The sequence below is a fragment of the Rhinolophus sinicus genome, linkage group LG13, assembly GCF_036562045.2.
Source record: "Rhinolophus sinicus isolate RSC01 linkage group LG13, ASM3656204v1, whole genome shotgun sequence".
NCBI lineage: Eukaryota > Metazoa > Chordata > Mammalia > Chiroptera > Rhinolophidae > Rhinolophus > Rhinolophus sinicus.
Window position 1 is genome coordinate 13,114,227 of NC_133762.1, and position 12,397 is coordinate 13,126,623.

The following is a 12,397-nucleotide window of genomic DNA, read 5'->3' on the forward strand; positions in this document are numbered from 1 at the left end:
CCACTTCTACTTTGCATGTTCACACTCATTCTGAGGTCCCAGACTCGGTCTCCAGCACGTGCCTCAGGGCCTGGGATGTGATAGGAACTCAGTCAATTTTTGCCAACGGAGATCTCTTCCTGGAGTTACATCTAAATTGCAAGAGGCAGGTGGAGCCCACAATTCTGATCTGGACATTGATTAGGTTTCCTACACTTTCCTTTGGTAAAATAATAAATGTAAGTTAGTTGTAACTTCAGCGTCCTCTCACCTAAGTTGCGATCTAGTTCTATCGATGAATGGAGACAAAGCTGAAGACATTTATAAAAACCTAACCAACCAGTATCCTAATGAAACAATATATATTTTTGAAATGTCACAGATCATCAAAAGCTAGTGAAAAACCATGCACCGTTGCTATAGCCAACCCTGTAGACACAATCTATTTGTCTTCCGTCCAGATAAACAGAAATGGGGGAGACTTTATCCTACCCTTTAATCCCAGTGTATTCACACAACCATATCCTGAGACACTACCCCTTGTTTTAACCTTTTTGTTAAAATATAACAGAAGTATACCACTCATTGAATGGCTACAAATGGAACACACAAGAAACAACTCAGCAACACCCCAGAAATACCCCCTCAGCTCCCCTCCCAGCCAAGACTTTGTCCCCCCGGATCGCGCTCTGAAGTTTGTGGTGTGGCGGATGGAGTGTTGGGAGCTGGACAGACCTGGGTGTAGCCACACTTGTGACACAAATCACACACCCTCACTCTTATCAGAGATTTTCACCATTTGAGGCAGGTCCTTATGAGACTTCCTTATATTTTTTTCAGGGAATTTTACTTCCCTTTGGGTTGCATTGACAGTTTTCAATAAACCACAACAACTCATAGAACACAACTTACGGAGCAGCAACTCTGCACAGGCTCTGTGCTGAGCTCTTCAGGTGCACGTCTCAATCTAGACAGCTGTACGACGGAGGTCCGTGTCCCCACTTCCCAGCCCAGGAAGGGGGGCTCAGGGAAGAGGTAAGTGACTTACCTAGCACCTGTTGCTTAACCGCTCCAGTCCTGAAGTCAGTTGATCCACTGCAATATTAAAGCCACGAGAAATACCTGGGGAACAAATTGACAAGAAAACAAAACGTAAAATAAAACTGATGTATCAAGCAACGAACTTGAGGCTTCTCCCTCCCTAGTGAGTATCAGGATGATCCACAACTGTAACTGGTCCTTCCTTGCACGTGACCAGTGGCCATTCTTCCCGGCCCTTTATCCCCCATGGGGGTCCTGTCTCCTAACCAGGGAGTCCAGCAGCAGCCTAGTGTACTGGGTTTGCTGCACCCACAGCTTCTCACAGACAGCCTTGGAGTTTTTCAAATGCAGGGCTGTTGTAACCTCTCGTCTGCCTGGGAGCTATTTCAAATCTCTGGACAGAACATTAGGGTCTTTCCTTCTCTCACCCTCTTCACTTGATAGAACAGCCCAAGGCCATAGAGGAAGTAGAAGTAGAACTGTGGGATGATGGTCAGATTTTGAGACAAGATTTCAGAGCCTGGTGGAGAGCAGGGCTGCTGGTTAATTCCCTTTGGCTTTCCGCCTAGTCATTGGTGCAAATGAGCTACTACTGCCTCTGGCATCAGCAGAGGTTGTGTCTCCAGGGCCTACCTGCCCTGGTTCCCTCTCTCCTGCTCCCTCTTCCCAGTGTACCAACTGGGAACTTTCCAACGGTCCACAGGCCCCAGGCAGTTGTAGAACTGGCTCCAAGGAACCTCTTCGCATGGGCTCCTCCTGGCTCACAGGTCCTGGCAGGCACAGTATCCCTGCTGTTTGTTTACACGGTTGGTGTCTGAGGGAAGGGTGCCTGCCAGGAGGCGTCAGGGAGGGGGACATCATGGTAGATTTACCACAGCTGAGTACTGGTCCCCAACTTTTCTGGTGCAGACGAGATTTCCCCAGTACACCCCAAGATGACCAGACCCTGGGTGGCAGCCCCCTGTTAACTAAATTTCCAAGAGACCAGTGGAACCTAGAACCCCAATTATTATTAATTCACAGTGGGGGACCTCCTATACTAAGCCACCTTCAGAAAACCCCTTGTGCCTGGTCTCGAGTGACTTAAATGGTGGCCTGGTGACCAGATACTGGTTGCTCAACATGGAATGGAAGAAAGGGATCATATGAGGGACAGGGAGACACCAGCTATGAACCCCTTCAGGTGACAAAGGCTGCACTTCAAAGCCCCACTTCTCTTTCCTGCGCCTCCCAATGCTGTCTGCTCAGAGCCCAAGATTGACTTGTTAGCTCTTCCAGGTTTCCCGGCTGAACGTGCCTTCTGCTGACAGGTTGGTATCAGTGGTTAAGTTGGAGTTAAGTGGATGACCCAGTGGGCCTAGGAAACATTAATCTGCATTTATTGCATGTGCTTGAAATTAGTTGAATTCTTACAGGATAAGCTTATTTTCCTCGTCTAAAAATCCTTTCTTCGTAGGCGCTATTTACAAACACTTCTACGCCATGTTTTTCTAAATACATCAATGATCTAGGAACTGCACTCACGCTGAAAACTGACCTACTGGCACTTGCCTCTCTCATTATCCGTATAGTTGCCCTTCAGAGTTATTAGCTCCTGTCTGTCTCCCTTCTGCTCCTGTCCTGAAATGTGTGGTGTAGTAGGAGTACTGAGAGCCCAAGGAAGCTGACACACCTGGTTCTAGACACACTTGTGCCACTAACTAGCAGAGTGACTGGTGCACATCACTTCTCGAGGCCTCATTTTCCTCATGTGCAAAACTGAAGACAACACTCGCTCTTCCTATTCCAGAAGGCTGCTGGGAAAAGGGTCGCTCGGTATGGCAGGGAACACTGACACCCTATTCTCTGCGGTAATGTTGCTAACGCTAACCTCGACGTAGCGTGCTTCCACCACAGAATGTTCCGATCTAGGTTTCTACGACCCCCTGTCCTCTGAGGGACCAGGAAGCTGCAACTGGGAAAGCATTCCATGTATGTAACTATTGAGGGTCCTTTCCTCCCATTTTTGGGGAATGTGGCTCACAGCTCAAGGACATGTATGCATGTCTTCTCCCTTGAAGTACTGGGTGTGATGTAATGGTGAAGGTGATATGAGTTGTGTTTGGGGCTACCCTTTCCATGCTTGAATTTGCTTCTAGTCAAAATTCCATGTGGTCGGGAGCTCCAATTTAAGGGACTGGGCAATGGACTTGGATTAGTAATTTTTTTTTTTTTTTTTTTTTTTTTTTTTTTTTAACAATGGAACCTCTTTCCAGGTGAAATCTTACAATAGCAAACATGTGAAAGCAGAGCTGCTCTGGTGATGGGAACCCAAAGCCCTCTCCTGGGCTGGAACTTTGCCCACCTAACCGGTCCCTGAGGCAGCCCTGGGAAACTTCTGGGCTGGTCCAGGGAATGGTTTGAGAGCTAGATGTGTGCGCCTGCGCCAAGTGCTGGTGTTTCCACAGGAGCCCTGTTGGAACTCCTGTTCCCGAGCTCAGAGGAGAAAAGAGCTCTCCATGGCCAGACTCACAGCTGGGCTGGAGACTCCCGGGAGAGCCCTCCTGCCACCCTATCCCTCCCTTGCCCAACCACATGCTGCCCTTCCTGTCGGAGAGTCACAGCTTCACCCACCTTCCGTTGAATTTTGGACCCTTCATCTGTTAAACAGGGAATGAGACCTACTACGCACGATTCATTGCCAGATCCAAACCAGAGGAAATACGTAAAGCAGGCACTCAACAAAGTATCGTTTCTTGCCCCTTTACCTTGAGGCTGAACCTTCCTCCTCCCTGGGTGCTTCCAGCTGCCCTACGGTATTTCTTTCCAGTCATATATTTCTATATTTTGAAGACACCTCCCTCTAGCACTTACCACGCTGCACTGGCGTTACTGAGGTGGTCCACAGCAGCTGAGTGAAAGCGCCCTCTGCGGGGCTGCTCTCCTTAGGGCAGTGTTTTGCTGGGCCCGAGGGACATGCTCCACAACGCCTGGCTGAAGCATAAATGTCAGCAGTATCCATCTCGAGTGGCCCAGGACTGTGCTGGCAGGAAAAGAGGAAGTGTGTGTGAGGTGCTGACGCGTTACCACAGGGGACAACCACACCACAGGCGGGCTTTCTGTGGCACAATAACTGGAGTCTCAGCTCCACACTGAGAGGCCTCGAGCCCCAGCCGCCTGTGTTCCCTCACCTGTGTCATACGGACAAACGGGGACTAACGCATAAATACCCGCTTTCAGCTGTAAGGGACCGTCTCAGTGCCGCCGGGCCGCGTGAGGCGAGAGGCCGCCAACTCTTCTAATTCCCGCGACAGTCAGGGAAGCGAGACAACCACTATCTATCTCTCCAGCAGGGTCCCTTCTAGTAGTGGCTTCGGACTACAAACTATGTAGCAAAAGTCCCACCCGTCGCCGATTCGTCCGAAACAAAAGGGCGCCTAAGCCATCCCCACGTTTTATTGGCTACGCCTGCTGCCAGTCTGCGGGCATAAGCAGAGGCCTATGGGAAATGAAGTCCGGCGGAGCCCGAGTCCTTCTGGGGTTCGCGTTTCCGCTTCCGGTGTTTAGTGGCTGCCCGAGTGCCCAGACTCCGGGTCTGGAGTAAGTTTCGAGTGCCGTGGGGTGCGGCGCCCGCAGCCGCAGGGACTTGGCGGGCGGGAGCGGGCCGAGACTTAGGGTCCCGCCGCACACGCACAGGCCTCGCGAGCAGACCCCGGGGCACAGTGCGCCCCTCGTGCTAGCGGCGCCTTCCTTCCGCCACACACCTGACCGGGAGAGGACGATCGTGGCCCTGCAGCGTTCGCAGCGACGTCGTCCCCAGGGCCCGCGTTTACCCCCTAAAGCTTCCAGAGAAGGGCGCCCGCCGAGCGGAGTAGCCTTGCGGTGTAAGTCACGCTCTGCAGGCTAGTCACCCAGTCCACGGTCAAAGCGCCGAACCACTGCCCATTTCCTGCCATAAACCAGCTGTGTGACCTGGGGCGAACCCCTGGGGATCTCTGAGCCGTGACTGCCTCCGCTTTGATTACCGCAGACGGAGTATCTTAACTTTCCCGTAACTAACATCCAGCGAGTCTGTCTTTACTGTCCCTGTTCTTCAAGCCTGTAATCTTCACCAGAGTAAATTTCCCTGTTGGGGAGAGTTATTATGCCGGGACTGAGGAATCCTGAACGGGGCGCCCAGAGCTGAGAACCCAGCCCGAGAGGGCAGGGGAGCGGTCGGAGCATTTCCATCTCTGGACTTGGAGCCGGCTCCACCCGGGTGCTGCTCTCCAAGGTGCTACCTTGGGCGCCGTGCGTACTTGCCCTGCGCATTCACACTGCGGCCTTCACTGGAGCAGTGCCTTGGCAGAGGGGGCGGCTTATTGTTCCTATTATCTCCAGCAGCCCATCCTCATTCTCCAATACGGATCCCTGGCATTTTCTCAGCCTTCAGTAAATTGTGATGCAAACCCAGTTTCCAGCTCTCCTACTTGCCAACCAGATCACCAGCCCTTGACCTCTCCTATCAAACTTCTGGAGCTGCCTCCCCAGTGACAGAGGGTCAGACTCCACAGGCAGCAGGACATGAGGAGGGGACAACAGGAAGGTTCCTTCCTTCACCTCAATCCTGCCGGGCTAACACTTGTGGTGTTCACTAGGGTTCATTCTGTAATGTGTCTCTGGCTCCGGAATTTCAGGTTCTACCTAGTAACTCGTCTGAAAGTGGCTTCCCAGTCAGGTAAAGGAAGAGGCTGAACTTCAGAGCACAGCTGCAAGGTTCTTCTCTGAACTGAACAATGGCTGTAGCTGTAGACCAACAAATCCAGGTCCCTCAAGGCCAAGAAGAAGTTCGAATAGCAAAGCTGGAACAAGATTGCCACTGGGAGCAGGAAATTTCCCTTCAAGGGAGTGACCCTGGGCCAGAGACCTCCTGCCAGCGCTTTTGGCATTTCCACTATCAAGAAGCATCAGGGCCCCAGGAGACACTCATCCAACTCCGGAAGCTCTGTGATCAGTGGCTGAGACCAGAGGTGTGTATGAAAGAGCAGATCCTGGAGTTGCTAGTCCTGGAACAGCTCCTGACTGTCCTTCCCCAGGAGATCCAGATCTGGGTGAGACAAAAGCACCCCGAGTGGATGTGGCCCAGGAGGAGGCAGTGGGGACAGCCTTCTCTGTACATCTCCCCAGAGCAATGCTAAGAACCATGCCACTGCCTCACAAGACCCCTGGTGGGAGGGTTTACCTCTCCATCCCCTGCCTCTGCCAAGTCCACGAGGGCCTGTCTGTACTCGGCTGTCCAGACCCCACGAGGGAGGGAGGCCACGTGCAGGTCAACAGGTCCCCACCATGGGGGCGTCTGCAGGAGCAGAGTCCCTGGGGGGACTGACACACAGGGCAAATGGTGCTTGGAAATAAACCGAACACAGCTTCTCCCTCTTAAAATAGTTTCCTCTGTGTGTTGGATTTAAACATGTTTTCCCACAAATTTCCAGAAACCCAAGAATTATAAAACAAAGCACAATCTGCATGTATCATGATTGTATCTAACTAGACTTATAGAATGACTCTTAAGTCTTTTTTAAGAACACCAAGAACTTACCCAAGTAAGTGCTATCTGTCAAAAGTAGTCACTCTGATGGGCTGTGGCCTTTATATGCTGTTGTCACTACTGAAGACATTGAGTGTTCCTTTACGGGCCGTCTTCATACCTTAGAAAGCCTCGTCTCCCTGTACTTCCTGCAATGCGCACGTGTCTGGCACATGGGAAGGCTAAGTAAATGCTGACGGACAACAGCGTGCTTATTATCTAGCCTGGTGCATTCCTTATCTGCGAGACTTGCTTGGCTCTGCCCAATTTCTGCTTTCCAAAAACAGAATCCCTTCAAAGGATGTCAATTTGCTGCCACTGAGGAGATTTTTCAGAGAGCCCATTTCTGGAAATGGCTTTCAAAGACGTAGCCCAGAAATCTGAGTTGAGAATTTGTATATGGCCAGGAAATAAATCTGGTATGGGTTAGTTTAAATCAGTTCACTCTTTTCGATATGAAATTCTTTACGTAGGTGGAAATTCCTATCATGGGCATATCAGGACTATATTAGGCCACGTGGGACTTGCAGATTCAGTGTCTAGTGGGCACGACCCCGGCCTCCCAGCTGCTTCGGCCCAGGACGCGGGCTCCCACTCACCTGCTTCGATGACACTCCGCCCCGAGAACATGACCTTCTCCCCTTCCTTCTCTCCAGGACTCCAGCCTGCTCTTTAACATCGCTGCACCGGCCCTCCAGTCCAGGACAGAGTGAACACACGAACAGCACATTCAGTGAGTACTCAGCGTGCCAGGCCGTGCCGAGCACTTTATTTCAGGGTCTCGTTTCACCGTCTCGGCCGCACTGCGAGGTGGGACTAGGATTCGGTCCGTTTCGAGCTATCCCCACGACGGCAAAGAAAACCGCAGCTACCTCTCCCCACTCCTCAGCAGACCCACGGGCTCCGAAGGGCGAGCGGGGGGCCGGGATTGGGGGACCGGGTACAGACAGCATCGGGGCGACAGGCGAGCCCCTTTTACGCCCCTCAGCAGCGCCGGGGCGGCGGCCGCTCCTTCTCAGGATCACTCACCGCCCCAGGGCCCAGCCGGGGATGGAGCAGGAAGGAGCGTCCTCCATCGCCGAGCCGCACCCGGCCCGCCAGGCCGAGGCGGACCCTCCCAGAACCCCACCGGGTTTCGTGACAGGACTGTGGGCACACAGGTGGGACTCCGAGCTCGGCAGCCAGCCGCCGGAAAACACCGCCCCTGTCCTCTTGCCATTGGCTTCTCAGTTTCGGCGACGAGAAGTCTTCCCTATCCATAGGCTGATCAAGATATCAATCACCGCGGCGCCGTCTGGGAGACGTAGTCCTGAGCAAGCCCTCAAATGACTCAGTCCCGGGACGCTCAGTTCTGATCGGTGACGAGTCTAAACCCTATTCCCGAGCTACTCGATTGCGGGAACCGCCTCTCGGGAGCTGAAAGGGGGATCAAAGTCTGCACCCCCAGAGAGGGCTCTGCAGATGCGAGCCTCCTGGTCTCAGCCGACTACCACGGAGCAGCCGGGTATCAAGGGCGGAGTCTCGCGCGCCTGGCATCCAGCCCTTCCAGAGCGCGGAGCAGCTCGTCGCTAGAACCGTGCTGGGCACGGTCCTTTCCACCCGGGGGCGGCCAGAGTCTGAATGGTGTCTGCCGCCGCCGGGTTCCAGGCCAAATCAGACTGCTCATAAGAAACCCCAAGCAGAAGCCGTTAGTGGAAAAGAGACGTTCTGCTTCCTGTCATTAGCATCACAATTCCCACGCATATCCCTTTTCCATTGGTTAATACACCTGTTCACAGCTAGAGGACGCTGGCAGGGGATTCCCTGCCATCTACTTCTGCAACTCTCAGGCAAGTAAAAGTGGTCTCCACACTCCCTAGCCGGAGGGGCCTTTCTAGCCAACATAGCTCCCACCCCAGCTCCACGTGCCATGCTCTTTCCTCTCCATCGTCCTGGGCTCTGCCACCTGACTGGCCTAGGGAGTGGGAAGGAGGTGGGAAAGACCAAGGAGAGACATAGACATCTGGGCCTCAGTGCCCCGAGCTTCCCAGCCTGGAGATTTTTCCTTCTCCTGTCCTCCTTGAGGCCAATTCCCCTATATATGCATAAAAACTTTCCCATCGCTAGAGAAATTGCTTACTTTCACAAATGTTTTGAGTCGACTGAGAACGTACTACTAGAAATGAATGGAAATAGTGTTAGCCCTCCAGGAACTATCCAACAGCTCACTGGCTCCTCAAAGTTTAAGGCCTTGAGAAGAAGCTGAGGAGGAAAAACCCCCACAAAACTAACATACATGGACTCTATCTTGTTTTATTGGAAATTTGGAAACGTAAGTGAATATATTTATGTTATTCTAAGCAGGAGAACTAATTATAGCTTTCCTATCTTTTTTTAAAATAAATTTTATTGGGGAATATTGGGGAACAGTGTGTTTCTCCAGGGCCCATCAGCTCCAAGTAGTTGTCCTTCAATCTAGTTGTGGAGGGCACAGCTCAGCTCCAAGTCCAGTCTCAGTTTTCAACCTTTAGTTAGAGGGGGTGCAGCCCACCATCCCAGGCGGGAATTGAACTGGCAACCCTGTTGTTCAGAGCTCGCGCTCTAACCAACTGAACCATTGGCTGCCCCTCTTTTTTTTTGTTTGTTTTAAAGAAAGGGTTTATTAGTCCATTGCTAGCAAAAAGAAATAGATGGGTCTTGAGGCATGGCGTCTAAACCACCAGCAGCATGACTAGCTAAGAAAGACATCACAAGAGAATTCAAAGAATATTCACACACACAGACACACACACACGCATACACACACACACACACGTAGGCAAGTAAGAAACACTAAAAAATAATTTATAAATAAAAGCAAGTGTATCTAACCACAGGGCAATAATCAGTTGCATTCTACCGGACACAACTAATTTTCATTTCTATAGACAAGAATAATTCTCATTAATATCAGTTTTCTACAATTTACAGATTGGTAAAATAGATCAAAGACAAGAGATGATAACATGGAAGGGTATTCTAGATAAGACACCTAGTAACTTTTTTTGTTTGTCAATTTCAAAGTCTTTCGCTTTTTCCTAACAGTTACCATTGGAGGAGGACACCAAGAAATTTGAATATATAAAAAGTAAAATCATGTACATCACTAAGTATATATTTGTTAAAACTCTTTGATATGTGCACTTAAGGTCGGTGCATTTCATTGTATGTAATTTTATCTCAATTAAATAAATTAGTCTTAAAAAATTATAAACTGAAAAAACTTGTAGACATTTAAAAAATGTTATTAATAAAAATTTGAAATAAGCATTACACTAAAAAATTGTAACAAATACAAAAGACAATAGAACAATATCTTCAATAAATAAAAGGCTCACAAAAATCAATTAAAAAATTAAGACCCCAATAAATGGGTAAAAGCTACCAACAGGTAATATATAGAAGCAGAAACATAAATTTAAAACTGTTCATTCATACTGGTAATTAATTGCAAATTTAAAAAAAATTCTTTTTCACTTGTCCAATGAGCAGAGATTTTTTAAAAATTTAATTACTTTCATAAGGATGCAGTAAGTTAAGTGCTCTATATCCTGCAATGCACACTGATACTTTCTTCCTAGGAAGTCTTTTTTGCAGCATGAATAAAATGTCTTACAAATGATTTTGATGCAGTAATTTCAATACTAAGTTTCTCATAAGGAAATAATCAGAAATACGTACAAAGACATGTATAAAAATAGTCAATATAGCAAAAAAAATTAGAAATAACCAGTGTCTAATAGGTAAATCATTACAAAAGTTACCATAGAACTATGTAATGAAAAGATCATTCAACCACTAAAAATAATGTTTATTAAGAATTTATAATGAATAGGACAATGCTGAACATATAGTCCATGAGAAATTATATGGATCTATATATGTTATGTTTACAACCATGTAAAATATATCTGTAATATATTCATACATATATCGGTAAGATATTCTGAAGATGTAATTTGTTGCTTTACTAAAGCAACAAGTTGCTTTCATTGCTTTACTAAAAGAATGCCAGAAAGTCTTTTCCTGGGATGTGACTCACCAGGGAGGTCCCCTTCCTCTAAGAGAGTTAAACAGAATTTAGCGGTTTTGAATGGCTGTCTGCCCTTGGAGGCCATCAGGCCCCATTGTCGGGGCGGGGGTGGGGACCAGTAACCAACCTTTTGTGTGAAAAGGCAGACCTGGAGAAGGTATGAGACCCCCTAGAAAACCTACTGGAAGTCTCTATTGGGGGTAGGGTGGAATTTGTAGCTTGAGGGCCCAGGAGGGAAGCAGAACAAGGCCAATCTGTTTTAAGAGCTGAAAATATCTGGGCAAGAAAGAGAAAAAAATGCTGGTTTTTCTGGAAAGGGTGTTCATCTGAGCCAACCCTGACACAGTGCTGGGGGTGGGGGCAGGCTTGGAGGAGAGGTCGGTGGGGCCTGAAAGGTTTAGGCACTAAGAATGAGTCCTTGGGAACCGGTAAGGGACTCTGGATTAGCTGGTGCTGAAGGAGTGGAATTTTTCCGCCCAGGCACCTAACAGGCCAATTTTGTCTGAGGCCTGCGACCTCACCTTGATTTGAACATGCAGAGAGTGACATCTTGTGGTGGCGAGGAGCAATTGCAGAAACTGCCACAGTCCAGAGCTTGGGGTGCCGTGGACTTTTCTCCCATAGGTGAGTGCCCACAAGGTTGTTTTGTGTGTTGCATAAACCCCAGGGTCCTGGGCAGTCCAGACGGAGGGAGAGCTCCAAAAAGGAGGTTTTTAGATAACTGAGCAGTTAAAGGTTAGAGCTAGCTTTAGTTTCATGTATTTTGGGCAAAAAATTAAAGGCATCCTGATGTTGCAGTACAGCTCTTATTGGTCACACGTGTATGCATAGAAAAAAGAAGGAAAGGAAACCCACCACCACGGTAACAGAGGTTATACTTGAGTACTGAGATTATACATAGATTTTTGTTGTCTTTTTAAAGGTTTCTGTATTTTCCAAAATTTTGACAATGCGCATGTATCATCTTGTTTTGTTTTGCTCTGACAGAAATACTTATTTTCCTCATATAAAGGGCGTGTAATGGTATGTTACTGTGATTTTTAAATTTTTAATTATTTTTTTAAGATTTTCGTTTTTACTCCAATTCAAAAATCTTTATGCACTCCTATGTTTATTGCAGCATTATACACAATAGCCAAGACCTGGAAACACCGAAATGCCCATCAGTAGATGACTGGATTAAGAAACTGTGGTACATTTATACAATGGAGTATTACGCAGCCATAAAGAAGAAAGAAATCTTACCATTTGCAACAACATGGATGGACCTAGAGAACATTATGTTAAGTGAAATAAGTCAGAAAGAGAAAGACAAATACCATATGATCTCACTTATATGCGGAATCTAAAGAAAAGAATCAGTGAATGAACTAATCAGAAACAGTTTTGGAAACATGGAGGAAAAACAGAGGGTTGCTAGAGGGGCGGGGGGGTGGGGATAAGGGGAAGGTGAGAGGTTTTGGGAACGTATAGAGGGATAGTGGATGGGGGAGGGGGGTTCACACAGTGTGATGGATATAAATGATAAACGTCTAAGTTTTGCTTTGTCTTGTGCACCTGAGACTAAATAAATAAATAAATAAATAAATAAATAAATAAATAAAAAGAAAAAAAAGAAAAAGAAAAAAAAAGATTTTCGTTTTTATAGCAGTTTCACAGCAAAATTTAAAAGGTACAAAGATTTCCTACTCATACATCCCTCCTGACCCCACACGGGCACAGCCTCCCCCATTTTCAACATCCCTCCCCCAAAGTGGTCCATTTGTTCCAATTGATGAACC

The 12,397-nt window shown here is 48.1% G+C and overlaps 1 protein-coding gene and 1 long non-coding RNA gene across 5 annotated transcripts in view; one reads left to right on the top strand and one right to left on the bottom strand.

The window, feature by feature from the left end:
• ZNF774 (zinc finger protein 774) overlaps nucleotides 1-7,300 on the bottom strand; it is a 68,182-nt gene extending 60,882 nt beyond the window's left edge. Inside the window, exons 1-3 of one of the 3 annotated variants that reach the window (XM_074317585.1) lie at nucleotides 4,230-4,378; nucleotides 3,874-4,037; nucleotides 1,028-1,101 (exon numbers count right to left, since the gene is read on the bottom strand). The gene's annotated coding sequence lies outside the window, so the exon portion shown is untranslated. Of the gene's footprint in view, nucleotides 1-1,027; nucleotides 1,102-3,873; nucleotides 4,043-4,229; nucleotides 4,379-7,164 lie in introns of those variants that run through there. The other 2 variants (XM_074317584.1, XM_074317586.1) reach the window with 2 other exon arrangements.
• A 423-nt stretch (nucleotides 7,301-7,723) lies between these two features.
• Nucleotides 7,724-12,022, top strand: LOC141568154 (uncharacterized). Of its 2 annotated transcripts, XR_012491187.1 has the most exons (4): nucleotides 7,724-8,876; nucleotides 11,097-11,240; nucleotides 11,604-11,639; nucleotides 11,737-12,022. It is a non-coding gene; the product is annotated as an uncharacterized LOC141568154 (long non-coding RNA). The 2 variants fall into 2 exon arrangements; XR_012491186.1 differs by having other exon boundaries at nucleotides 11,097-11,639.
• The last annotated feature ends 375 nt before the right edge of the window (nucleotides 12,023-12,397 follow it).